This window comes from Pseudophryne corroboree, unplaced genomic scaffold (genome assembly GCF_028390025.1).
Source record: "Pseudophryne corroboree isolate aPseCor3 unplaced genomic scaffold, aPseCor3.hap2 scaffold_842, whole genome shotgun sequence".
NCBI lineage: Eukaryota > Metazoa > Chordata > Amphibia > Anura > Myobatrachidae > Pseudophryne > Pseudophryne corroboree.
The window spans coordinates 15,569-41,851 of NW_026970421.1; the positions used below are offsets into that span (position 1 = coordinate 15,569).

Genomic DNA, 26,283 nt, shown 5'->3' on the forward strand with positions numbered 1-26,283 from the left:
CTTGCTAAGCTTAGAGCATTGTAAATGACCCTTAGCTTCAGGATATTTATGTGAAGTGATGTCTCCAGGCTTGACCATAAGCCCTGGATATTCCTTCCCTGTGTGACTGCTTCCCAGCCTCGCAGGCTGGCATCCGTGGTCACCAGGACCCAGTCCTGAATGCCGAATCTGCGGCCCTCTAGAAGATGAGCACTCTGCAACCACCACAGGATGGATACCCTTGTCCTTGGTGACAGGGTTATCCGCTGATGCATCCGAAGATGCGACCCGGACCATTTGTCCAGTAGGTCCCACTGGAAAGTTCTTGCGTGGAATCTACCGAATGGGACTGCTTCGTAGGAAGCCACCATTTTTACCCAGAACCCTTGTGCATTGATGCACTGAGACTTGGCTCGGTTTCAGGAGGTTCCTGACTAGCTCGGATAACTCCCTGGCTTTCTCTTCCGGGAGAAACACCTTTTTTCTGGACTGTGTCCAGGATCATCCCTAGGAACAGAAGACAAGTCGTCGGAACCAGCTGCGATTTTGGAATATTGAGAATCCAATCGTGCTGCCGCAACACTACCTGAGATAGTGCTACACCGACCTCCAACTGTTCCCTAGATCTTACCCTTATCAGGGAATCGTCCAAGTAAGGGATAACTAAAATTCCCTTCCTTCGAAAGAATATCATTATTTCGGCCATTACCTTGGTAAAGACCCGGGGTGCCGTGGACCATCCCTACGGCAGCGTCTGAACTGATAGTGACAGTTCTGTACTATAACCTGAGGTACCCTTGGTGAGAAGGGTAAATTTTGACATGAAGGTAAGCATCCTTGATGTCCCGAGACATCATGTAGTCCCCTTCTTCCAGGTTCGCAATCACTGCTCTGAGTGACTCAATCTTGAATTTGAACCTCTGTATGTAAGTGTTCAAAGATTTTAGATTTTAGAATCGGTCTCACCGAGCTGTCTGGCTTCGGTACCACAATAGTGTGGAATAATACCCCGTTCCCTATTGCAGGAGGGGTACCTTGATTATCACCTGCTGGGAATACAGCTTGTGAATGGCTTCCAAAACTGCCTCCCTGTCAGAGGGAGACGTCGGTAAAGCCGACTTTTGGAAACGGCGAGGGGGAGACGTCTCAAATTCCAATTTGTACCCCTGAGATATTACCTGAAGGATCCAGGGGTCTACTTGCGAGTGAGCCCACTGAAATTCATTGAGAACGGGCCCCCACCGTGCCTGAGCTTGTAAAGCCCTAGCGTCCTACTGAGGGCTTGGCAGAGGCGGGAAAGGGTTTCTGTTCCTGGGAACTGGCTGATCTCTGCAGCCTTTTTCCTCTCCCTCTGTCACGAGCAGAAAAGAGGAACCTTTTGTCCGCTTGCCAACAAAGGACTGCGCCTGATAATCCGGCGTCTTATTTTGAGAGGCGACCTGGGGTACAAACGTGGATTTCCCAGCTGTTACCGTGGCCACCAGGTCTGAAAGACCGACCCCAAAAGTCCCCTTTCAAAGGCAATACTTCCAAATGCCGTTTGGAATCCGCATCACCTGACCACTTTATTGGTAGAATTGGACAACGCACTTATACTTGATGCCAGTCGGCAAATATTCCGCTGTGCATCATGCATATATAGAAAAGCATCTTTTAAATGCTCTATAGGCAATAATATACTGTCCTTATCTAGGATATCAATATTTCCAGTCAGGGAATCCGACCACGCCAACCCAGCACTGCACATCCAGGCTGAGGCGATTGCTGGTCGCAGTATAACACCAGTATGTGTGTAAATACATTTTAGGATACCCTCCTGCTTTCTATCAGCAGGATCCTTAAGGGCGTCCATCTCAGGAGAGGCCTTGTTCTTACAAGCGTGTGAGCGCCTTATCCCCCCTAGGGGGTGTTTCCCAACGCATCCTAACCTCTGGCGGGAAAGGGTATACTGCCAATAACTTTTTAGAAATTATCAATTGTTATCGGGGGGAAACCCACGCATCATCACACACCTCATTTTATTTCTCAGATTCAGGAAAACTACAGGTAGTTTTTCCCTCACCGAACATAATATTCCTTTTTGGTGGTACTCGTATTATCAGAAATGTGTAAAACATTTTCCATTGCCTCAATCATGTAACGTGTGGCCCTACTGGAAATCACGGTTGTCTCTTCACCGTCGACACAGGAGTCAGTATCCGTGTCGGCGTCTGTATCTGCCATCTGAGGTAACGGGCGCTTTAGAGTCCATGACGGCCTATGAGACGTCTGGACAGGCACAAGCTGAGTAGCCGGCTGTCTCATGTCAACCACTGTTTTTTTTATACAGAGCTGACACTGTCACGTAATTTTCAACAGTACATCCACTCAGGTGTCGACCCCCTAGGGGGTGACATCACCGTTACAGACACTCTGCTCCGTCTCCACATCATTTTTCTCCTCATACATGTCGACACAAACGTACCGACACACAGCACACACACAGGGAATGCTCTGATAGAGGACAGGACCCCACTAGCCCTTTGGGGAGACAGAGGGAGAGTTTGCCAGCACACACCAGAGCGCTATATATATATATACAGGGATAACCTTATATAAGTGTTTTTCCCCCTTATAGCTGCTGTATGTTTTAATACGGCGCCTAATTAGTGCCCCCCTCTCTTTTTTTAACCCTTTCTGTAGTGTAGTGACTGCAGGGAAGAGCCAGGGAGCTTCCCTCCAACTGAGCTGTGAGGGAAAATGGCGCCAGTGTGCTGAGGAGATAGGCTCCGCCCCCTTTTCGGCTGCCTTATCTCCCGTTTTTCTGTATATTATGGCAGGGGTTAAATGCATCCATATAGCCCAGGAGCTATATGTGATGTATTTTTTTGCCATGTAAGGTATTTTTATCATGTTTTTATTGCGTCTCAGGGCACCCCCCCCCAGCGCCCTGCACCTTCAGTGACCGGAGTGTGAAGTGTGCTGAGAGCAATGGCGCACAGCTGCGGTGCTGTGCGCTACCTTATTGAAGACAGGAACGTCTTCTGCCGCCGATTTTTCCGGACCTCTTCGCTCTTCTGGCTCTGTAAGGGGGCCGGCGGCGCGGCTCCGGGACCCATCCAGGCTGGGCCTGTGATCGTCCCTCTGGAGCTAATGTCCAGTAGCCAAGAAGCCCAATCCACTCTGCACGCAGGTGAGTTCGCTTCTTCTCCCCTCAGTCCCTCGATGCAGTGAGCCTGTTGCCAGCAGGTCTCACTGAAAATAATAAACCTAAACTAAAACTTTCACTAAGAAGCTCAGGAGAGCCCCTAGTGTGCACCCTTCTCGTTCGGGCACAGAGATCTAACTGAGGCTTGGAGGAGGGTCATAGGGGGAGGAGCCAGTGCACACCAGATAGTCCTAAAGCTTTCTTTTAGATGTGCCCAGACTCCTGCGGAGCCGCTATTCCCCCATGGTCCTTACGGAGTCCCCAGCATCCACTTAGGACGTCAGAGAAAATAGATTTTAGAGTGGTCTCTATTTTCCTATCCGCCGGGTCCTTCACCGTAAGGGAGCCCGGAGCAGGGAGCACTGCCTTTTTAGAAAGGCGAGAGACTGAGACATCTACGGCTGGGGATTCTTCCCAGAATTTTCTGCCTTCAGGGGCAAAGGGGAAGGTATTCAGAAACCTTTTCGTCACCTGATATTTTTTATCTGGATTCTTCCAGGCTAGTTTAAATAAATCATCCAATTCCGTGGAATCAGGGAATGTGACTTTTGGTTCCTTTTGAGGGAGGAAAAAAATAAGAATTTACTTACCGATAATTCTATTTCTCGGAGTCCGTAGTGGATGCTGGGGTTCCTGAAAGGACCATGGGGGATAGCGGCTCCGCAGGAGACAGGGCACAAAAAGTAAAGCTTTACGATCAGGTGGTGTGTACTGGCTCCTCCCCCTATGACCCTCCTCCAAGCCTCAGTTAGGTACTGTGCCCGGACGAGCGTACACAATAAGGAAGGATTTTGAATCCCGGGTAAGACTCATACCAGCCACACCAATCACACTGTACAACCTGTGATCTGAACCCAGTTAACAGTATGATAACAGCGGAGCCTCTAAAAAGATGGCTCACAACAATAATAACCCGATTTTTGTAACTATGTACAAGTATTGCAGACAATCCGCACTTGGGATGGGCGCCCAGCATCCACTACGGACTCCGAGAAATAGAATTATCGGTAAGTAAATTCTTATTTTCTCTATCGTCCTAGTGGATGCTGGGGTTCCTGAAAGGACCATGGGGATAATACCAAAGCTCCCAAACGGGCGGGAGAGTGCGGATGACTCTGCAGCACCGAATGAGAGAACTCCAGGTCCTCCTTAGCCAGGGTATCAAATTTGTAGGATTTTACAAACGTGTTTGCCCCTGACTAAATAGCCGCTCGGCAAAGTTGTAAAGCCGAGACCCCTCGGGCAGCCGCCCAAGATGAGCCCACCTTCCTTGTGGAATGGGCATTTACATATTTTGGCTGTGGCAGGCCTGCCACAGAATGTGCAAGCTGAATTGTATTACACATCCAACTAGCAATAGTCTGCTTAGAAGCAAGAGCACCCAGTTTGTTGGGTGCATACAGGATAACAGCAAGTCAGTTTTCCTGACTCCAGCCGTCCTGGAAAATATTTTCAGGGCCCTGACAACATCTAGCAACTTGGAGTCCTCCAAGTCCCTAGTAGGTGCAAGGCACCACAATAAGCTGGTTCAGGTGAAACACTGACACCACCTTAGGGAGAGAACTGGAAACGAGTCCGCAGCTCTGCCCTGTCCGAATGGACAAACAGATATGGGCTTTTTTGAGAAAAAAAACCCACCAATTTGACACTCGCCTGGTCCAGGCCAGGGCCAAGAGCATGGTCACTTTTCATGTGAGATGCTTCAAATCCACAGATTTGACTGGTTTTAAACCAATGTGATTTGAGGAATCCCAGAACTACGTTGAGATCCCACAGTGCCACTGGAGGCACAAAAAGGGGTTGTATATGCAATACTCCCTTGACAAACTTCTGGACTTCAGGAACTGAAGCCAATTCTTTCTGGAAGAAAATCGACAGGGCCGAAATTTGAACCTTAATGGACCCCAATTTGAGGCCCATAGACACTCCTGTTTGCAGGAAATGCAGGAATCGACCGAGTTGAAATTTCTTCGTGGGGCCTTTCTGGCCTCACACCACGCAACATATTTTTTGCCACATGTGGTGATAATGTTTTGCGGTCACCTCCTTTCTGGCTTTGACCAGGGTAGGAATGACCTCTTCCGGAATGCCTTTTTCCCTTAGGATCCGGCGTTCCACCGCCATGCCGTCAAACGCAGCTGCGGTAAGTCTTGGAACAGACATGGTACTTGCTGAAACAAGTCCCTTCTTAGCGGCAGAGGCCATAAGTCCTCTGTGAGCATCTCTTGAAGTTCCGGGTACCAAGTCCTTCTTGGCTAATCCGGAGCCATGAGTATAGTTCTTACTCCTCTACGTCTTATAATTCTCAGTACCTTAGGTATGAGAAGCAGAGGATGGAACACATACACCGACTGGTACATTTTTTGTTCAGACGGGACGCCATCATGTCCACCTTTGGTATTTCCCAACGGTTTACAATCATGTGGAAAACTTCCCGATGAAGTTTCCACTCTGTCGGGTGGAGGTCGTGCCTGCTGAGGAAGTCTGCTTCCCAGTTTCCATTCCCGGAATGAAACACTGCTGACAGTGCTATCACATGATTTTCCGCCCAGCGAAAAGTCCTTGCAGTTTTTTCCATTGCCCTCCTGCTTCTTGTGCCGCCCTGTCTATTTACGTGGGCGACTGCCGTGATGTTTTTCCCACTGGATCAATACCGGCTGACCTTGAAGCAGAGGTCTTGCTAAGCTTAGAGTATTATAAATTTACCCTTAGCTCCAGTATATTTATGTGGAGAAAAGTCTCCAGACTTGATCACACTCCCTGGAAATTTTTTCCTTGTGTGACTGCTCCCCAGCCTCTCGGGCTGGCCTCCGTGGTCACCAGCATCCAATCCTGAATGCCGAATCTGCGGCCCTCTAGAAGATGAGCACTCTGTAACCACCACAGGGGAGACACCCTTGTCCTTGGATATAGGGTTATCCGCTGATGCATCTGAAGATGCGATCCGGACCATTTTTCCAGCAGATCCCACTGAAAAATTCTTACGTGAAATCTGCCGAATGGAATTGCTTCGTAGGAAGTCACCATTTTTACCAGGACCCTTGTGCAATGATGCACTGATTTTAGGAGGTTCCTGACTAGCTCGGATAACTCCCTGGCTTTCTCTTCCGGGAGAAACACCTTTTTCTGGACTGTGTCCAGAATCATCCCTAGGCACAGCAGACTTGTCGTCGGGATCAGCTGCGATTTTGGAATATTTAGAATCCACCCGTGCTGTTGTAGCAGTATCCGAGATAATGCTACTCCGACCTCCAACTGTTCCTTGGACTTTGCCCTTATCAGGAGATCGTCCAAGTAAGGGATAATTTAGACGCCTTTTCTTCGAAGAAGAATCATCATTTCGGCCATTACCTTGGTAAAGACCCGGGGTGCCGTGGACAATCCAAACGGCAGCGTCTGAAACTGATAGTGACAGTTCTGTACCACGAACCTGAGGTACCCTTAGTGAGAAGGGCAAATTTGGGACATGGAGGTAAGCATCCCTCATGTCTCGGGACACTATATAGTCCTCTTCTTCCTGGTTCGTTATCACTGCTCTGAGTGACTCCATCATGATTTGAACCTTTGTAAGTGTTCAAATTTTTTTAGATTTAGAATAGGTCTCACCTAGCCTTCTGGCTTCAGTACCACAATATAGTGTGGAATAATACCCCTTTTCTTGTTGTAGGAGGGGTAATTTGATTATCACCTGCTGGGAATACAGCTTGTGAATTGTTTCCCATACTGCCTCCTTGTCGGAGGGAGACCTTGGTAAACCAGACTTCAGGAGCCTGCGAAGGGGAACCGTCTCGACATTCCAACCTGTACCCCTGGGATACTACTTGTAGGATCCAGGGGTCCTGTACGGTCCCAGCGTCATGCTGAGAGCTTGGCAGAAGCGGTAGAACGCTTCTTTTCCTGGGAAAAGGCTGCCTGCTGCAGTCTTCTTCCCTTTCCTCTATCCCTGGACAGATATGACTCTTATAGGGACGAAAGGACTGAGGCTGAAAAGACGGTGTCTTTTTCTGCAGAGATGTGACTTAGGGTAAAAACGGTGGATTTTCCAGCAGTTGCCGTGGCCACCAGGTCCCATGGACCGACCCCAAATAACTCCTCTTCCTTTATACGGCAATACACCTTTGTGCCGTTTGGAATCTGCATCACCTGACCACTGTCGTGTCCATAACCATCTTCTGGCAGATATGGACATCGCACTTACTCTTGATGCCAGAGTGCAAATATCCCTCTGTGCATCTCGCATATATAGAAAATGCATCCTTTAAATGCTCTATAGTCAATAAAATACTGTCCCTGTCAAGGGTATCAATATTTTAAGTCAGGGAATCCGACCAAGCCACCCCAGCTCTGCACATCCAGGCTGAGGCGATCGCTGGTCGCAGTATAACACCAGTATGTGTGTATATACTTTTTATGATATTTTCCAGCCTCCTGTCAGCTGGCTCCTTGAGGACGGCCCTATCTATAGACGGTACCGCCACTTGTTTTGATAAGCGTGTGAGCGCCTTATTCACCCTAAGGGGTGTTTCCCAACGCGCCCTAACTTCTGGCGGGAAAAGGTATACCGCCCATAATTTTCTATCGGGGGGAACCCACGCATCATCACACACTTCATTTAATTTATCTGATTCAGGAAAAACTACGGTAGTTTTTTCACATCCCACATAATACCCTCTTTTGTGGTACTTGTAGTATCAGAAATATGTAACATCTCCTTCATTGCCCTTAACGTGTGGCCCTAATAAGGAATACGTTTGTTTATTCACCGTCGACACTGGATTCAGTGTCCGTGTCTGTGTCTGTGTCGACCGACTAAAGTAAACGGGTGTTTTAAAAACCCCTGACGGTGTTTTTGAGACGTCTGGACCGGTACTAATTGTTTGTCGGCCGTCTCATGTCGTCAACCGACCTTGGAGCGTGTTGACATTATCACGTAATTCCCTAAATAAGCCATCCATTCCGGTGTCGACTCCCTAGAGAGTGACATCACCATTACAGGCAATTGCTCCGCCTCCTCACCAACATCGTCCTCATACATGTCGACACACACGTACCGACACACAGCACACACACAGGGAATGCTCTGATAGAGGACAGGACCCACTAGCCCTTTGGAGAGACAGAGGGAGAGTTTGCCAGCACACACCAAAAACGCTATAATTATATAGGGACAACCTTATATAAGTGTTTTCCCTTATAGCATCTTTTTATATATTTCTAACGCCAAATTAGTGCCCCCCCTCTCTGTTTTAACCCTGTTTCTGTAGTGCAGTGCAGGGGAGAGCCTGGGAGCCTTCCCTCCAGCCTTTCTGTGAGGGAAAATGGCGCTGTGTGCTGAGGAGATAGGCCCCGCCCCTTTTTCGGCGGGCTCGTCTCCCGCTCTTTAGTGGATTCTGGCAGGGGTTAAATATCTCCATATAGCCCCCGGAGGCTATATGTGAGGTATTTTTAGCCAAAAAAGGTTTTCATTTGCCTCCCAGGGCGCCCCCCTCCCAGCGCCCTGCACCCTCAGTGACTGCCGTGTGAAGTGTGCTGAGAGGAAAATGGCGCACAGCTGCAGTGCTGTGCGCTACCTTTAGAAGACTGAGGACCTCTTCTTGTTTCAGCATCTGCAAGGGGGCCGGCGGCGAGGCTCCGGTGACCATCCAGGCTGTACCTGTGATCGTCCCTCTGGAGCTAATGTCCAGTAGCCAAGAAGCCAATCCATCCTGCACGCAGGTGAGTTCACTTCTTCTCCCCTAAGTCCCTCGTTGCAGTGATCCTGTTGCCAGCAGGACTCACTGTAAAATAAAAAACCTAAGCTAAACTTTTCTAAGCAGCTCTTTAGGAGAGCCACCTAGATTGCACCCTTCTCGGCCGGGCACAAAAATCTAACTGAGGCTTGGAGGAGGGTCATAGGGGGAGGAGCCAGTACACACCACCTGATCGTAAAGCTTTACTTTTTGTGCCCTGTCTCCTGCGGAGCCGCTATCCCCCATGGTCCTTTCAGGAACCCCAGCATCCACTAGGACGATAGAGAAATGACTCCTGAGTACTTGCATCCCCCAGGGGGAGCTTTAACACCTCCCTAATTGTCAATATGAGGGGTTCAATACCCTGGATTGGGGTGGGATCCCCATCATCCTGTACATCATCATCACCAGTATCTGATAGGAGTGCAGGTAGAGCAGGTTTCTGTGAAGCAGGCAGGGAGGGACGCTTAGCAGTAAGGCTAGCCACTGCTTGTTACAGTTCTTGTGTCGTGTTTGCAGTTGCAGTGAGCTGAGATGACATATCAGACATCATAGTTTTTATAGCCCCCAACCAGGGGGGCTCTGTATTCTCCCCCACATTAGTATCAGCATGAGATGACTGACTACACTGCTCACATGATACTGAGCTGGATGTACTAGGAGAGAACCTGGCATTACACACACTGCAAGACTTCTGTTTTACCATAGTGTAGTAGAAAACAGTACAATATACACACACAGGACAGCCTGATATTATATATGACAAGCCTGACCTATTGCATGTGAGAGGAGACAGAGAAGAGAGGACTCCAGCGCACACAATGGTGACCGGCCCCAGTGAGGCTGTCAGCGGTTGTTACATCTGTGTAACCACAGTGAGATTCTTTATAAAACCCCACAGGGGATTATTGTGCACAATGATAGCGGCTCCCCCCACCCCTATACCCGGTACCAGTGTATACAGGGGCAGTTCTGGAGGAGCTGTGGAGGCTGCTGCAGCTCATGCAGAGGAAGACGCCAATATGCCGCTGAGCCCGCTCTAATGTAGCTCCGCCCCCCGCCATGGTGCCGTAGCTACTGCTGTATATTTATACTGGCCATGTCTCCTTATGTATGTACAGCCTCACATAAATGCTTGGTTCACCTGTGTTTAGCCAGTCTCACGCAGGGGCTATAGCGGGTCCCCCCCAGGAGGTTCAGCCGCACATTTGTCCGGGGGACCCCGCCTAGCAGGTCCCCCCGGTTGGTACTCACCACTGAAGATCACCTTCAGGCAGTGTCAGGGGTGTGCGCAATGCTGCGGCTGCGACAGACAAGGCGCCATGCCCCGCTGAACAAACAGCCCCTCAGGACGGTGGTCATGCAACGGGAAGCGGCTCTCACCTCAGGAGGCCGGTGACCTTCCCCCCAAAAAAAAAAAAATCTCCCATAGTGCAGGTATACTGTTGCCCAAACAGCATACCGAAATCATTAAAAGTTAGAAATAAAAATGAAGGAAAACTCTGGAGATGCAGAGTGAGCATCCTCTCCCGAGGGCTCTTTATCTAAACTGAGCTGTAGGAGGGGCATAGAGGGGGAGGAGCCAGCACACCCAGTGGTAGAATGTTTAAAGTGCATGTGCTCCTTTGGTACTAATTTTGTCCCCAATATCCCTTATGGATGCTAGAGAAAAGTAGTTAAAGAAGAGGGTGGTCCACAGTGTCCAATGCAGCAGAGAGGTGAAGGAGAATAAGCAGAGAGTAGTGACCATTGGATCTGGCAGCATGGAGGTCTTTGTAGACTTCAGCGAGGGCAGTATCAGTGGAGTGGAGAGGACGGAAGCCAGGCTGGAATGGGTCAAGCAGTGAGTGTGAGGAAAGACAGGAGTTAGGAGGAGAGAGATGGTCGGTAGTTGGAGAGAGTGGTTGGTTGGATGAAGGGAGGGGTTTATAAGAATAGGGGAGACAAGAGCATGATGGAAGGCCGAGGGGACAGTGTCTGATGAGAGGGAGAGAATGAGATGGGCATGATGGGAACAGGCAGAAGAAGAGAGGTAGCGGAGGAGGTGATAGGGTCAAATGGGGAGGTGGAAAGGGTGAGGAATGGCTGAGCGCCATGACTTCCACACTAGATACAAAGAAGAGAGATGTCAGAGTTGGTAGGAGGTAAGGGGAGGAGATGAGGTTCTTGACGGAAAGTGGACAGTAGGAATGCATGTGGAGTGCCAGGGTTGCGGTGTCGTCACATCAGGTGAGGGGGATAGAAGGGGACAGGCAGGGGAGGGGGATATGGGAGGCAGGTAGGGGGCAACTGGGAAGGCACAGGAGACACGAAGGGGCAACCCTATTCACCCCCTATGTGTGTATACCGCCCCCCTGTATGTATAGCACCCCCTATGTGTGTATACGGGTTCACTACGGCTGGCCGGCGGTCGGGCTCCCGGCGCCCAGCATACCGGCGCCGGGAGCCCGACCGCCGGCTGACCGACAGTGTGGCGAGCGCAAATGAGCCCCTTGCGGGCTCGCTGCGCTCGCCACGCTACGGGCACGGTGGCGCGCTACGCGCGCCACACTATTTTATTCTCCCTCTATGGGGGTCGTGGACCCCCACGAGGGAAAATAAGTGTCGGTATGCCGGCGGTCGGGCTCCCGGCGCCGGTATACTGAGCGTCGGGAGCCCGGCCGCCGGCATACAGAATGCCACCCGTGTATACCGCCCCCCCATGTGTGTATACCACCCCCTATGTGTGTATAGCGCCCCCTATGTGTGTATACCGCCCACTATGTGTGTATAGCGCCCCCCCGTATGTATAGCACCCCCTATGTGTGTATACCGCCCCCCCATGTGTGTATACCGCCCCCCCATGTGTGTATACCACCCCCTATGTGTGTATAGCGCCCCCTATGTGTGTATGGTGCCCCTATGTGTGTATAGCGCCCCCTATGTGTGTATACCGCCCCCCATGTGTGTACAGCACCCCCCATGTGTGTATAGCGCCCCCTATGTGTGTATACCGCCCCCCATGTGTGTACAGCACCCCCCATGTGTGTACAGCACCCCCCATGTGTGTACAGCACCCCCCATGTGTGTATACCGCCCTTGTGTGAACAGCACCCCCTATGTGTGTATAGTGCCCCTATGTGTGTATAGCGCCCCCTATGTGTGTATACCGCCACCCATGTGTGTATACCGCCCCCCATGTGTGTATACCGCCCCCCATGTGTGTATACCGCCCCCCATGTGTGTATACCGCCCCCCATGTGTGTATAGCGCACCCCATGTGTGTATAGTGCCCCCATGTGTGTATAGCGCCCCCCATGTGTGTATAGCGCCCCCCATGTGTGTATAGCGCCCCCCATGTGTGTATAGCGCCCCCCATGTGCATATAGTGCCCCCCTATGTGTATATAGCGCCCCCCTATGTGTGTATAGTGCCCCTATGTGTGTATAGCGCCCCCTATGTGTGTATAGCGCCCCCTATGTGTGTATAGCGCCCCCTATGTGTGTATACCGCCCCCCTGTGTGTATAGCACCCCCTATGTGTGTATACCGCCCCCCCATGTGTGTATAGCACCCCCTATGTGTGTATAGCGCCGCCCATGTGTGTACAGCACCCCCTATGTGTGTATAGCGCCCCCTATGTGTGTATAGCGCTCCCTATGTGTGTATAGCGCCCCCCTATGTGTGTATACCGCCCCCCCATGTGTGTATAGCGCTCCCTATGTGTGTATACCGTCCCCTATGTGTGTATAGCACCCCCTATGTGTATATAGCGCCCCCTATGTGTGTATAGCGCCCCCCTATGTGTATAGTGCCCCTATGTGTGTATACCGCCCCCCATGTGTGTATACCGCCCCCCATGTGTATATAGCGCCCCCTATGTGTGTATACCGTCCCCTATGTGTGTATACCGTCCCCTATGTGTGTATACCGCCCCCCCATGTGTGTATACCGCCCATGTGTGTACAGCACCCCCTATGTGTGTATAGTGCCCCTATGTGTGTATAGCGCCCCCCATGTGTGTATAGCGCCCCCCATGTGTGTATAGCGCCCCCCATGTGTGTATAGCGCCCCCCATGTGTGTATAGCGCCCCCATGTGTGTATAGCGCCCCCCATGTGTGTATAGCGCCCCCCATGTGTGTATAGCGCCCCCCATGTGTGTATAGCGCTCCCTATGTGTGTATACCGCCCCCCATGTGTGTATAGCACCCCGCATGTGTGTATAGTGCCCCTATGTGTGTATACCGCCCCCCATGTGTGTATAGCGCTCCCTATGTGTGTATAGCACCCCCTATGTGTATATAGCGCCCCCCCTATGTGTATATAGCGCCCCCCTATGTGTGTATAGCGCCCCCTATGTGTGTATAGCGCCCCCTATGTGTATATACTGCCCCCTATGTGTGTATACCGTCCCCTATGTGTGTATAGCGCCCCACTATGTGTATAGTGCCCCTATGTGTGTATACCGCCCCCCATGTGTGTATACCGCACCCCTATGTGTGTATAGCGCCCCCCTATGTGTGTATAGCGCCCCCCTATGTGTGTATACCGTCCCCTATGTGTGTATAGCGCACCCTATGTGTGTATACCTGAAAGGATTTGACCTTATTTTCTTTAACCCTCGATGTGATGGCCTTACAGACGTCTGGAGTGTAAACTTTTAACCACAAGGTACATGCACAGACAAGCAGTTAAAATTCACACTGTTTATTATAAAGTTAACAAGAGTATATAAGACAATGCATATGGGTGGAACTGACAAGTGTAAAAGGGCTCATTGGCTTAGGGGTAGGTTCCTGGGTGGGGTACGTAGGGGTGGTTAATACTTGACATAACATAATTGGATATAGCAGTTGCCAGGCAGATGTTATATATGTTGCATCAGGCGAAACTTAACAAAGGATATTTTAGTAACACACAGAAGTAGAAAAAGCAGGTTTCATCTAGTAGAGAGCTGACCTTGGATGCCAGACCCACACAAGCCTGGTATCTGTATGAGAGACAAAGGCATCTAACACAGGGCAGCAGCATCCATTGCAAACACATAAGAGTTCATAAAGCATGTTTTAACCCTTCACTAGGGAAATAGAAATATTCACTTTTACACTGTAATTATTATAAGGAAACTGATCATATAAAAAGTAATATGTACAAAGACAGAAGAGGTAACCCTTCAATCCCCTCTTAGAATCATGATTATTATATGACATGATTCTTGAGTGAGGCTCCTTTCTTGTTCCTCCAGTTCTTGAGATATTGGACATAATCGTCGGGTCCCTTACTATCAGAGGAGGTGACAGGACTGGTGGTTATGTCATAATACATCAGGGCCTTATCAATGCCTTTGGAGGTAAGTTTCTTTCCACAGGGAATTACACAATAAACTATAATGCCTAAAAGAATTAAAGTTATGAGTTTAAATATGCTTATTTGCACAAGAGCCTGTTTCCAATTTTCAAACCACCCAAAATATTGGCTCCATGGGTTATCAATACCTGAATTTTTCTTAAGTTCTATGGATAAGGTTTCTAACTTGTTTATGGCTAAAGTAACCTTACCATTGGGACCAGTGTTGTCAGGAATATATGTACAACAGCCTTCCACCTTACTAATGTAAACACATGTACCGCCTTTTTCTGCTAGGATCATGTCAAGGGCCATTCTATTTTGGAATGTCATTTGGGAAGTGGCTTCTAGCTGTTCAGCTATACCTTTAAGAGCATCTTTGGTATCATTAACAAATCTTTGTTGATTATAATATATATAATTAATCCAGGCTACGTTTTTATTTACAGTTTCCCACATATGTAATAAATGTCGCCTAATGATCTAGTTTGGTTGACTAAAACAGTTGTTCTTTTATTTGCACAATACCCTGGTGGGAAGGTTTTTAAATTTCTCCCTGGGGTGATGTTAGATGTATAACAGGTATAGTTTCCAGGATATATGGTTATGGTGCTTCCTGGGTTGGGATTTTTTGACAATATGGGATATTCCCTTTTCCACATTTCGCACTGACTGTCATTTGTTTTGGTGTCATTAAAAAGGCTGAAAAAAAACAATTTTCTTGTTCTAGGGGTATATTAAGGGGCACTGTACCTAGGTGGGGCCTAGATTTGCCACAGACATAACAGTTGCTTTTATTGTGTTTGTTAGCACTATACTTCATCCATTCCAACCAAAAATTAATGTCAGAGAAACCAGTTTCAATAGCTAGGGTGTCTTCAAAGGTAGGGTTAGTAATAGCCACCATATCTTTAAAAGTGGCAATATGGGGCTTTAAAGGTTTGTTTTGGGGAGCAATTTTAGGCTGGTATTTTGGGTTTTTATACATATCCCATAAATAAAACATTTGCCTTGCACTATAATACCCTGCTTGCCACCATATACCAAGTACATAAGTCTCATTGTCGCTTCTGCTAGGGTTCATTATGTTTAGTCTAAACCTGTATGAATTTGGGCCTTCATCCATCTTATGAATGGATAGTCTAGAAAGTAGGGGTACTCCATATTTGCTCCATCTATTCTTTGCAAACGATGGGCCATATTTCCAATCTACTCCTGTATTCCACCCCACAGCTTCCCAGGAATTACAATTAGATCCATAATATCTATTGTCATAGTACCATTCGTCAGTAACACAAATATATACTGTCTCAGACATTCCTGATTTCCTCCTTTGTTGTATATAATATTTGTCATCAGCAATTTTGGGGAACATAAAATAGTCAAGGATATATGTGGCTACGTGTGTATTGGAGGAATTGTACCACAAGGTGGGGATCCCATTAGTCTGTGTAATATCAACCTCACATATTGTGTGGTGAGTGAGGGCCAGTAGGGCTATCAAGGTAGTCCCCAGGATAAAGATAGGGGACAGGTTCCTCATCTTCTTCTGTTCTTCTTTCTTCGCTAGGTGGGAGGTCAGGGCTGTCTGCCCCGGTTCGTACCTCACTGGAATCACTTGCTTCCCTCTCTAGGTCTGGTCTAGGAACCTTTTTTACTCGGGATGCATGGATCCAGGTAGGACTTTCCTCTGTCAGGACTGCTGTTCGGGTAACTGCTACGACCTCTGTCTCTGGACCATAGGTGAAGTCTCCTGGGCTCTTGTTCCTGGGGAGCACCTTCACCACGACTCTGTCTCCGACTTTAAAGGGGTGTGTAGGTTCCTGTGGATTCAAAAGGGTTTTTACAAACAACCTCATGTTCAATTTCATTCAGTTTTGTTATCAGGGACCTGACATACTCTTCTCTGATAAGTTCTAGATCTCCCTCCTGTATTACTAATGGTTTCTTAGCCCAAGGTGTGGGAAAAGGCCTGCCCATTAGTATTTTAAATGGGGAGTAACCTAGAGTTTTCTGTGGGGTATTCAAGATGCTGGTGTTTAGCTTTATTAGGGTTGTTCCTGAGGCAAGTGATGCATCTGCTAACATACTGGTCCACAAGTGATTTGGCATTAGTAACATAAAAATCACTGGTTAGTAGGAGGAGTGTTGTGGCTTCACCACGGTGACCAACACCACGGCACTGGGCAACGAGCAAAGGGGCACTGGACTGGGGTATACAGGGTTTCCCCTCTTTGCAGATTAATCCTGATTTAGGATTTTTTCTGCAGAATTGGGTAAGTCCAGTCGGAGAGATCAGTATTAGTCGCAGCAGCTTGAAGTTGAGTGAGCAGATGGACGTTGTCAAGGGAGGGACATGCTCTAGTGAGTGCAATGAGTTCTGCAGCTTGCGCGGACTGATAAGGTATTGGTAGGGTTTCCAACACAGTATCAGGGAGGGTGACAATGGCATAGCCAGCCTGGTATGTATTGTCATTGGGCCTACTACAGGAGCCGTCAACAAAAACAATGTCTGCGCCTGGTATGGGAACGGGAGACATGTCAAGTCTGGGAGAAGTTTCAGCTTCAATGGAAGCAGCACAGTCATGTAGGTCGGGTGGTTCATCCTCGGGACCTTTCAAGCCTAAAAGGGCATTGAGAATGGGTGCAGGGCCAGAAGAACCAGCAGTGCACTTGATGGTAAGGGTAGGGTTACTCAAAAGGAGTACTTCATATCCACTAAGGCGTTGTGCTGACATGTGCTGTGTGTAAGCCTTTAAGTATTGCCAGGACATCATGTGTGGTGTGGAGTACTGTGATGTGGCCTAAAGTGAGGGTAGTGGCCATTTCTGCAACCATTGCACAGGCTGCCAAAGCCCTGAGGCAGGCAGGCATACCTTGCACAGACACTGGCATGACTTTGGAAAAAAAATGCCACGGGGCGCAACTTCCCTCCATGAAACTGTGTGAGCACCCCCGCCATGGTTTTACAATTGTCCCTTGCATATAGATGGAAAGGTAGTACATAACTGGGGAGGCCAAGTGCCGGACTTTTCATCAACATACATTTTAAACTTTCATATGCAGTTAACATTTCTTGTGACCATTGTACAGTTTTAGGTTTGTCCTTCAGTGTGGCTTGTCTCAAAATGTTATCACAATAAGAGCAATCAGATATCCACTGTCTGCAGTAATTTACCATACCCAGGAAGGACAGTAGTTCCTTCTGGGTAGTTGGGGTGACCAGGCCCAATACAGACTGTATGCATTGTGGACTGACTTTTCTCTCTCCCTGAGTGAGCACAAAACCTAAGTAATCAACATGCTTTTTACACCATTGCATTTTTATTTTGGACACCTTGTGTCCACATTCACAAAGCCAGTTTAGTAATGAAACACCATCCTCTCGGCAGGCCTCCTCAGTTTTACTACAGAGCAGCAGATCATCTGCATACTGTAGCAGGACTGAACCATGGTGAGGTTGCCAGGGCCTCAATGTGGCCTGGAGACAACAGGTGCGTCAATAATCTGCACCAGGTAAGTTGTTTACCCTCAAAAGAAAAGGCAAAAGTAATTGTGTCTGTGAATCTACAGGTATGCTGAAAAAAAAGGCATTCTTCAAATCAATTTCAGAGAAGAACACAGCATCTGCAGGGATTGCAGAAATGAGTGAGTTTACATCTGGAACAATTGGTGCAATTGGGACAATTAACTGATTGATCGCTCTGAGATCCTGTACAAATCCCAAACTACCATCAGCTTTGGCAACAGGGTTCACAGGAGTACAGTATGGTGATACACCATGTCTGAGAATACCCTGTTGTAAGAATTGCTGTATCATGGGGCGGAGACCTTCTATCTTTTCTGGTGAGAGGGGGTATTGCATAAGTCAGAACACAAAACACTGGCTGCTGCACCGCTGTCCACTAAAAAGGAAATTTTACTTCCATTTATAATAAGTGGCAGCAGAGGTGAATCTCACTATGACGGGAGAGTTGAATAAAGGCTGGGATACCCTCCTCCGGGCCCCGTCAGTGCGCGGGGTCTTTGGAATGTTCCCTGACTGCGGGGTTGGTTCTGTCTGTCAAAGCGTCTGGAGCTCTGATAGTTATGAGTGGGCGCAGGTTTCTTTTTACAAGCTACAGCGACAGGCAAAAAAAACACAGGCAAAAAAAACTTCCTTCATATGTGTATAGCTGCGTCCTTTGCAAGTTTTGCGTAAATAAGATATACAGCCATCGAGGGTAATGGTGGGCTTGGGACAGTGTTTTACTATTATCTAAACTCTGGGTTATTGGTGCGTTAGGGATAGAGCTAGTGGACGCACCCTCCAGCAGTGAAGTTGGAAGCGATCCCATTTAGTGTGAAAGGGTTACTGCTGCCAAGAGATTTGTGTCTCTGAGCGCAGGATACATTGGAATGCAAAAGGGGGGGGGGGGGGCGAGAGGGATTTCAAAGACTTACAATTCCTCTGCAGCTTCGCTTCTGTGCTATTGGAAACTGACATTTTTTCTTAAATCTCCATATAGAAAAGGTAATTACTGCCTTCCCGTAGGAATGGGTCCCGTCCTGCTTTCTCTGTCCATCCCGCTAAATTATCCACCCATGGGTTAACTAAATAATACTCTGAGGTAGAGTTACGGGCAACATACATCCTGCATGTCTCACCAGGGAGGGGCGGGGGATATGCAGTTTTTTTACTCTGACTAGAGCCCATTGTCAGACAGTAATATAAATCAACAGTACAACTTTTAAAAGAAAATTATCTAAAATATACGACACTCTACTTATACATAGGTCCCTCCCATAGTAAAAATGCAATCTACACCAGCTTTCTACGCAATTTCCACAACAACCCACAACAACTGTCTATGCAATATCACAACAAAAATGCAGTTTACAAAAAAAACCTTCTATGCAATTTCACAACAAAAAGACTTTCTATGAAATTTCACAACAAAAAAAATGCAATTTACAAAAACTTTCTATGCATGCATTAGCTAACACCAGTTAATTAGTCATTGACAATATCACAATATTATCTGTATAATGAGAACATGAAATCTTTTGACGGGTACGCTTACCTTCGTACAAGATGTCAGAAAAAATACAGCGTTTTAGACAGGAAGCAAGAAAAGTGTTTGAGTAAAGATATCTGGCAGACGAAAACTTACCAGCCGTCTGGACCAAATATAAGAACTTATCTCACTACAAACATACAAAAATATATAGGCGATCAAATCGGGGTATTCTCTACGTTACGTATAGACTCCCAGGTCTATTTTTAAGTATCCCAGATACTAACGTCTTTGGAGAAGTGCGCTCGGACCCCTGGTCCCTTCTCAGACGTATCTTTAAGTCCCAGACATTAAAGATTCTATGGTATCCCTGATACCTGTTTTATGTTTTACATAAAACTTCGTAATATTAAGTCCCGGACTTAAATATTACCTTGTCACGTGTTCCCGGAACACTGACACGGATTCAGCTTCAGTGTATGACCGCAATCCTGTATGGCAAAGACAGACAATAAATCCTCTATCTTTATCATTCAGGGACGATCACTGAATCCCGGACATAACCCCCAGCTGAAAGGATTTGACCTTATTTTCTTTAACCCTCGATGTGATGGCCTTACAGACGTCTGGAGTGTAAACTTTTAACCACAAGGTACATGCACAGACAAGCAGTTAAAATTCACACTGTTTATTATAAAGTTAACAAGAGTATATAAGACAATGCATATGGGTGGAACTGACAAGTGTAAAAGGGCTCATTGGCTTAGGGGTAGGTTCCTGGGTGGGGTACGTAGGGGTGGTTAATACTTGACATAACATAATTGGATATAGCAGTTGCCAGGCAGATGTTATATATGTTGCATCAGGCGAAACTTAACAAAGGATCTTTTAGTAACACACAGAAGTAGAAAAAGCAGGTTTCATCTAGTAGAGAGCTGACCTTGGATGCCAGACCCACACAAGCCTGGTATCTGTATGAGAGACAAAGGCATCTAACACAGGGCAGCAGCATCCATTGCAAACACATAAGAGTTCATAAAGCATGTTTTAACCCTTCACTAGGGAAATAGAAATATTCACTTTTACACTGTAATTATTATAAGGAAACTGATCATATAAAAAGTAATATGTACAAAGACAGAAGAGGTAACCCTTCAATACCGCCCATGTGTGTACAGCACCCCCTGTGTGTATAGTGCCCCTATGTGTGTATAGCGCCCCCCCATGTGTGTATAGCGCCCCCCATGTGTGTATAGCGCCCCCCATGTGTGTATAGCGCCCCCCATGTGTGTATAGCGCCCCCCATGTGTGTATAGCGCCCCCCATGTGTGTATACTGCCCCCCATGTGTTTATAGCGCTCCCTATGAGTGTATAGCACCCCCCATGTGTATATAGCGCCCCCTATGTGTATATAGCGCCCCCCTATGTGTGTATAGCGCCCCCCTATGTGTGCATACCGCCCCTATGTGTGTACAGCACCCCCTATGTGTGTATAGCGCCCCCTATGTGTATATAGCGACCCCCTATGTGTGTATACCGCCCCCCTATGTGTGTATACCGCCCCCCCATGTGTGTATAGCGCACCCTATGTGTGTATACCGCCCATGTGTGTACAGCACCCCCTATGTGTGTATAGTGCCCCTATGTGTGTATAGCGCCCCCCATGTGTGTATAGCGCCCCCCATGTGTGTATAGCGCCCCCCATGTGTATAGCGCCCCCTATGTGTATATAGCGCCCCCCTATGTGTGTATAGCACCCCCTATGTGTGTATAGCGCCCCCCATGTGTGTATAGCGCCCCCTATGTGTATATAGCGCCCCCCTATGTGTGTATAGCGCCCCCTATGTGTGTATACCGCCCCTATGTGTATATAGCGCCCCCTATGTGTATATAGCGCCCCCTATGTGTATATAGCGCCCCCTATGTGTGTATAGTGCCCCTATGTGTGTATAGCGCCCCCCAAGTGTGTATACCGCCCCCCATGTGTGTATAGCACCCCCTATGTGTGTATACCATCCCCTATGTGTGTATAGCACCCCCTATGTATATATAGCGCCCTCTATGTGTGTATACCGCCCCTATGTGTGTACAGCACCCCCTATGTGTGTATAGTGCCCCTATGTGTGTATACCGCCCCCTATGTGTATATAGCGACCCCTTATGTGTGTATACCGTCCCCTATGTGTGTATAGTGCCCCCTATGTGTATATGGCGCCCCCTATGTGTATATAGCGCCCCCCTATGTGTATATAGCGCCCCCTATGTGTGTATAGCGCCCCCCATGTGTGTATAGCGCCCCCCATGTGTGTATAGCGCCCCCCATGTGTGTATAGCGCCCCCTATGTGTGTATAGCGCCCCCTATGTGTGTATACCGTCCCCTATGTGTGTATAGCGCCCCCTATGTGCATATAGCGCCCCCCTATGTGTATATAGCGCCCCCCTATGTGTGTATAGTGCCCCTATGTGTGTATAGCGCCCCCTATGTGTGTATACCGCCCCCCTGTGTGTATAGCACCCCCTATGTGTGTATACCGCCCCCCCATGTGTGTATACCGCCCCCTATGTGTGTATAGCGCCGCCTATGTGTGTACAGCACCCCCTGTGTGTGTATAGCGCCCCCTATGTGTGTATAGCGCTCCCTATGTGTGTATAGTGCCCCCTATGTGTATATACCGCCCCCTATGTGTGTATAGCGCCCCCTATGTGTGTATAGCGCCCCCCATGTGTGTATAGCGCTCCCTATGTGTGTATACCGTCCCCTATGTGTGTATAGCACCCCCTATGTGTATAGCGCCCCTATGTGTGTATAGCACCCCCTATGTGTATAGCGCCCCTATGTGTGTATACCGCCCCCCATGTGTGTATACCGCCCCCATGTGTGTATACCGCCCCCCATGTGTATATAGCGCCCCCTATGTGTGTATACCGTCCCCTATGTGTGTATACCGTCCCCTATGTGTGTATACCGCCCCCCCATGTGTGTATAGCGCACCCTATGTGTGTATACCGCCCATGTGTGTACAGCACCCCCTATGTGTGTATAGTGCCCCTATGTGTGTATAGCGCCCCCTATGTGTATAGCGCCCCCCATGTGTGTATAGCACCCCCCATGTGTGTATAGTGCCCCTATGTGTGTATAGCGCTCCCTATGTGTGTATAGCGCCCCCTATGTGTGTATAGTGCCCCTATGTGTGTATAGCGCTCCCTATGTGTGTATAGCACCCCTATGTGTGTATAGCGCCCCCTATGTGTGTATAGCGCCCCCTATGTGTATATACTGCCCCCTATGTGTGTATAGCACCCCCTATGTGTGTATACCGTCCCCTATGTGTGTATACCGTCCCCTATGTGTGTATACCGCCCCCCCATGTGTGTATAGCGCACCCTATGTGTGTATACCGCCCATGTGTGTACAGCACCCCCTATGTGTGTATAGTGCCCCTATGTGTGTATAGCGCCCCCTATGTGTATAGCGCCCCCCATGTGTGTATAGCGCCCCCCATGTGTGTATAGCACCCCCCATGTGTGTATAGTGCCCCTATGTGTGTATAGCGCTCCCTATGTGTGTATAGCGCCCCCTATGTGTGTATAGTGCCCCTATGTGTGTATAGCGCTCCCTATGTGTGTATAGCACCCCTATGTGTGTATAGCGCCCCCTATGTGTGTATAGCGCCCCCTATGTGTATATACTGCCCCCTATGTGTGTATAGCACCCCCTATGTGTGTATACCGTCCCCTATATGTGTATACCGTCCCCTATGTGTGTATACCGCCCCCCCATGTGTGTATAGCGCACCCTATGTGTGTATACCGCCCATGTGTGTACAGCACCCCCTATGTGTGTATAGTGCCCCTATGTGTGTATAGCGCCCCCTATGTGTATAGCGCCCCCCATGTGTGTATAGCGCCCCCCATGTGTGTATAGCGCCCCCCATGTGTGTATAGCACCCCCCATGTGTGTATAGTGCCCCTATGTGTGTATAGCGCTCCCTATGTGTGTATAGCGCCCCCTATGTGTGTATAGTGCCCCTATGTGTGTATAGCGCTCCCTATGTGTGTATCAAATAAGATCTCTGCCCGTGGAGTTGACCAGGTATCGTCCAAGGAGGGGTATGACTCCCCAGGCTCTTGCAGCAAATCTGGATCTCTCTGCTATACTGGGTGCCTGTGAAGATCCCTGTTCCCTAGTCCGTTATTATAATAGGGATGTTATGGCTGCAATTGATATTATCGCCCCTGTGCGTATAAGACCTCGCAAACCACAACGTCAAGCTCCATGGTTCGACAACAGTGTTAGTGAGCTCAAGAAAAGGGGGCGTAGACTGGAAAGACGATGGAGGAAGACTAACCTAGTGGATGACAAAATAAAACTAATAAAGCATAACGAAGAATATCAATCGACAATCACTCGTAAGAAATCACAGTTCCTGTCAAATGAGATCACAGCAGCAAACAATAGGCCAGCTCAACTTTTCCGCACAGTGGAGATGCTTTGCAAGCCAGCATGCCTGCAGACTGATGAGACCCTTTCCCAGGCAAGATGCAACGAGTTTGCAAACTTCTTTGCAGATAAAATATCCACCATCCGGGCTGGAATCTCCACAGTGCCATCAAAGGAGTGCCAAACTACAAAGCCTGCCAATATAAGCTACCTGCCTTCATGGACCAGCTTTGACCCAGTGGATGTAAAGGACACTGCTGAAATTGCTCGGATTTTGCGTCCCACCACCTGTGGTCTGGACCCAGCCTCAACAAAGCTTCTAATAGGTTGTATGGATATAATTGGTCCTGTCTTTGCAAAAATTGTTCAATGCTCTTTGCAGACAGGCATTTTTCCTGGACCCCTAAAGGAAGCAATTGTTAGACCGCTTCTTAAAAAACCTAATTTAGATCCCGACTGCATGACCAACTACAGACCGGTATCAAACCTTCCTTTCCTAGGAAAGGTTATTGAGAAAGTGGTGGCAAATCAACTGGAAACCCGCCTGACAACCCATGATATTTATGATCCATTTCAATCAGGATTCAGGAGAAGACATAGCACTGAAACAGCCCTGGTGTGTGTGTTAAATGATCTTCTGATGGCAAAAGACAGAGGTGACTGTTCAATATTAATCCTTCTGGATCTCTCGGCAGCATTTGATACCGTGGACCATGGGCTTCTGATTGAGCGACTGATACATTTCTGTGGTTTGGATGGCACAGTCCTAAGCTGGTTCAAATCATTTCTCACAGGCAGGTCACAGAGAGTATCATCTGGATTATACTCATCACCACCAGTGCCATTGCCATGTGGTGTCCCACAAGGTTCTGTACTATCCCCCATGCTTTTTGCAGTATACATGCTCCCACTGGGCGAAATAATCAGGCGCCATGGCCTGGTCTACCACTGCTATGCAGATGATACACAATTGTACTTGTCCTTTGCTCCGGGCACTGATAACCCAATAGCAACCCTAAATGGCTGTCTAGCTGAACTACAGGAGTGGATGAGCGCCAGCTGGCTACGACTGAACCCGGATAAAACAGAGGTCCTTATAATACGACCGCAACATCAAAGGACAGGACTGCAGCATAGCCAACCAACTGGACTTACACTCGGGGATTCAGAATTACAGACCAGTGATCGTGTGCGGAATCTTGGCGTTGTCCTGGATGGTGGCTTGACACTTAAACATCAGATATCAGCCACAATCAAATCCTCATTCTTTCACCTGAGGAACATAGCCAGAATCAAGCACTTAATTCCCTCAGATGATCTGCCAAAAGTCATTCATGCATTTGTATCATCTCGATTAGACTACTGTAATGCCCTCTACCTTGGTCTACCAGCAAAAGAATTGCAACGCTTACAGCTGGTGCAAAACACAGCTGCCAGGCTGTTAACCAACCAGCCCCGTTCTAGCCACATAACACCCATCCTCTACTCCCTTCACTGGCTGCCTGTAAGATGGCGAATCATCTTCAAGATTGGCTTACTGAGTTTCAAAGCATTACATGACCAAGGCCCAAGGTACCTGAAACAGCTTCTGACCCCATACTGCCCCACTCGATTACTGCGATCTGTAGATGAAGGACTTTTAGCTGTACCTAGAATCTACCGTAATTCATCTGGGGGTCGAGCTTTTAGTCATGCGGCTCCGACTCTATGGAACTCACTTCCCCGCACAGTGCGAGAGGCCCCAACTATAGAATCCTTCAAAAGTAGACTCAAGACTTTCCTGTTTACTCAAGCATTTCCATAATATCCCTTTTAGTATCTTCATGCTTCTGTATTTTATGAAAATGTACTTCATTATTTTCTGTATTATATTATGCTATATATCTGTTAAGCGCCTTGAGTCCTATTGGAGAAAGAGCGCTATATAAATAAAATTATTATTATTATTATTATAGCACCCCTATGTGTGTATAGCGCCCCCTATGTGTGTATAGCGCCCCCTATGTGTGTATAGCGCTCCCTATGTGTGTATAGCACCCCTATGTGTATATAGCGCCCCCTATGTGTGTATAGCGCCCCCTATGTGTGTATAGCACCCCCCTATGTGTAACACCCTGTATGAGCAGTGAGATGAGTGTGAGCAGCGCTGTGTGTGTGTATGACACGGGTAATATACTCTCCATGCACCACACACTGCAGCACATACACCCTGCCCGGCAGGAGAGGGGGCGGCGGCCATTACCTGGAGGAGACCGGGGGCGGAGCTCTGTGTACAGGAAGGGAAGGGGCACTGTTTCCGGGTCACCGTATAGAGCATGGGATCAGCCACCAGCCCCGCCTACTCTCTCATAGGCTGTAGCGACCCGTCACTCAGCCAGCCCCGCCTCTGTCTCTAGCTATTGGTCGCAGGGTCCAGTCACTCAGTAACCTTTCTCCCGCCCATTGCTCGCAGCCCCGCCCCCTCTCCCTCCTACACATGTCACGATGAGTGACGGGACAGTCCGACCAATGGCGAGTAGAGTGGGCGGGGCTGTATGATGGACTCCTTGGTGTATGAAATAAGGAGTGGGCGGGGCTAGAAGATGAGTGACGGGATACTACAGCCTATGAGCGGGAGAGCTAC

General features: G+C 48.3%; 1 long non-coding RNA gene across 1 annotated transcript in view; it reads right to left on the reverse strand.

Annotated features, from left to right (window-relative positions):
* LOC135042929 (uncharacterized) overlaps positions 1-26,020 on the reverse strand; it is a 39,286-nt gene extending 13,266 nt beyond the window's left edge. Inside the window, exon 1 of the long non-coding RNA XR_010235983.1 lies at positions 25,903-26,020. This is a non-coding gene — a long non-coding RNA (uncharacterized LOC135042929). The remainder of the gene's footprint in view (positions 1-25,902) is intronic.
* Positions 26,021-26,283: the final 263 nt, after the last annotated feature.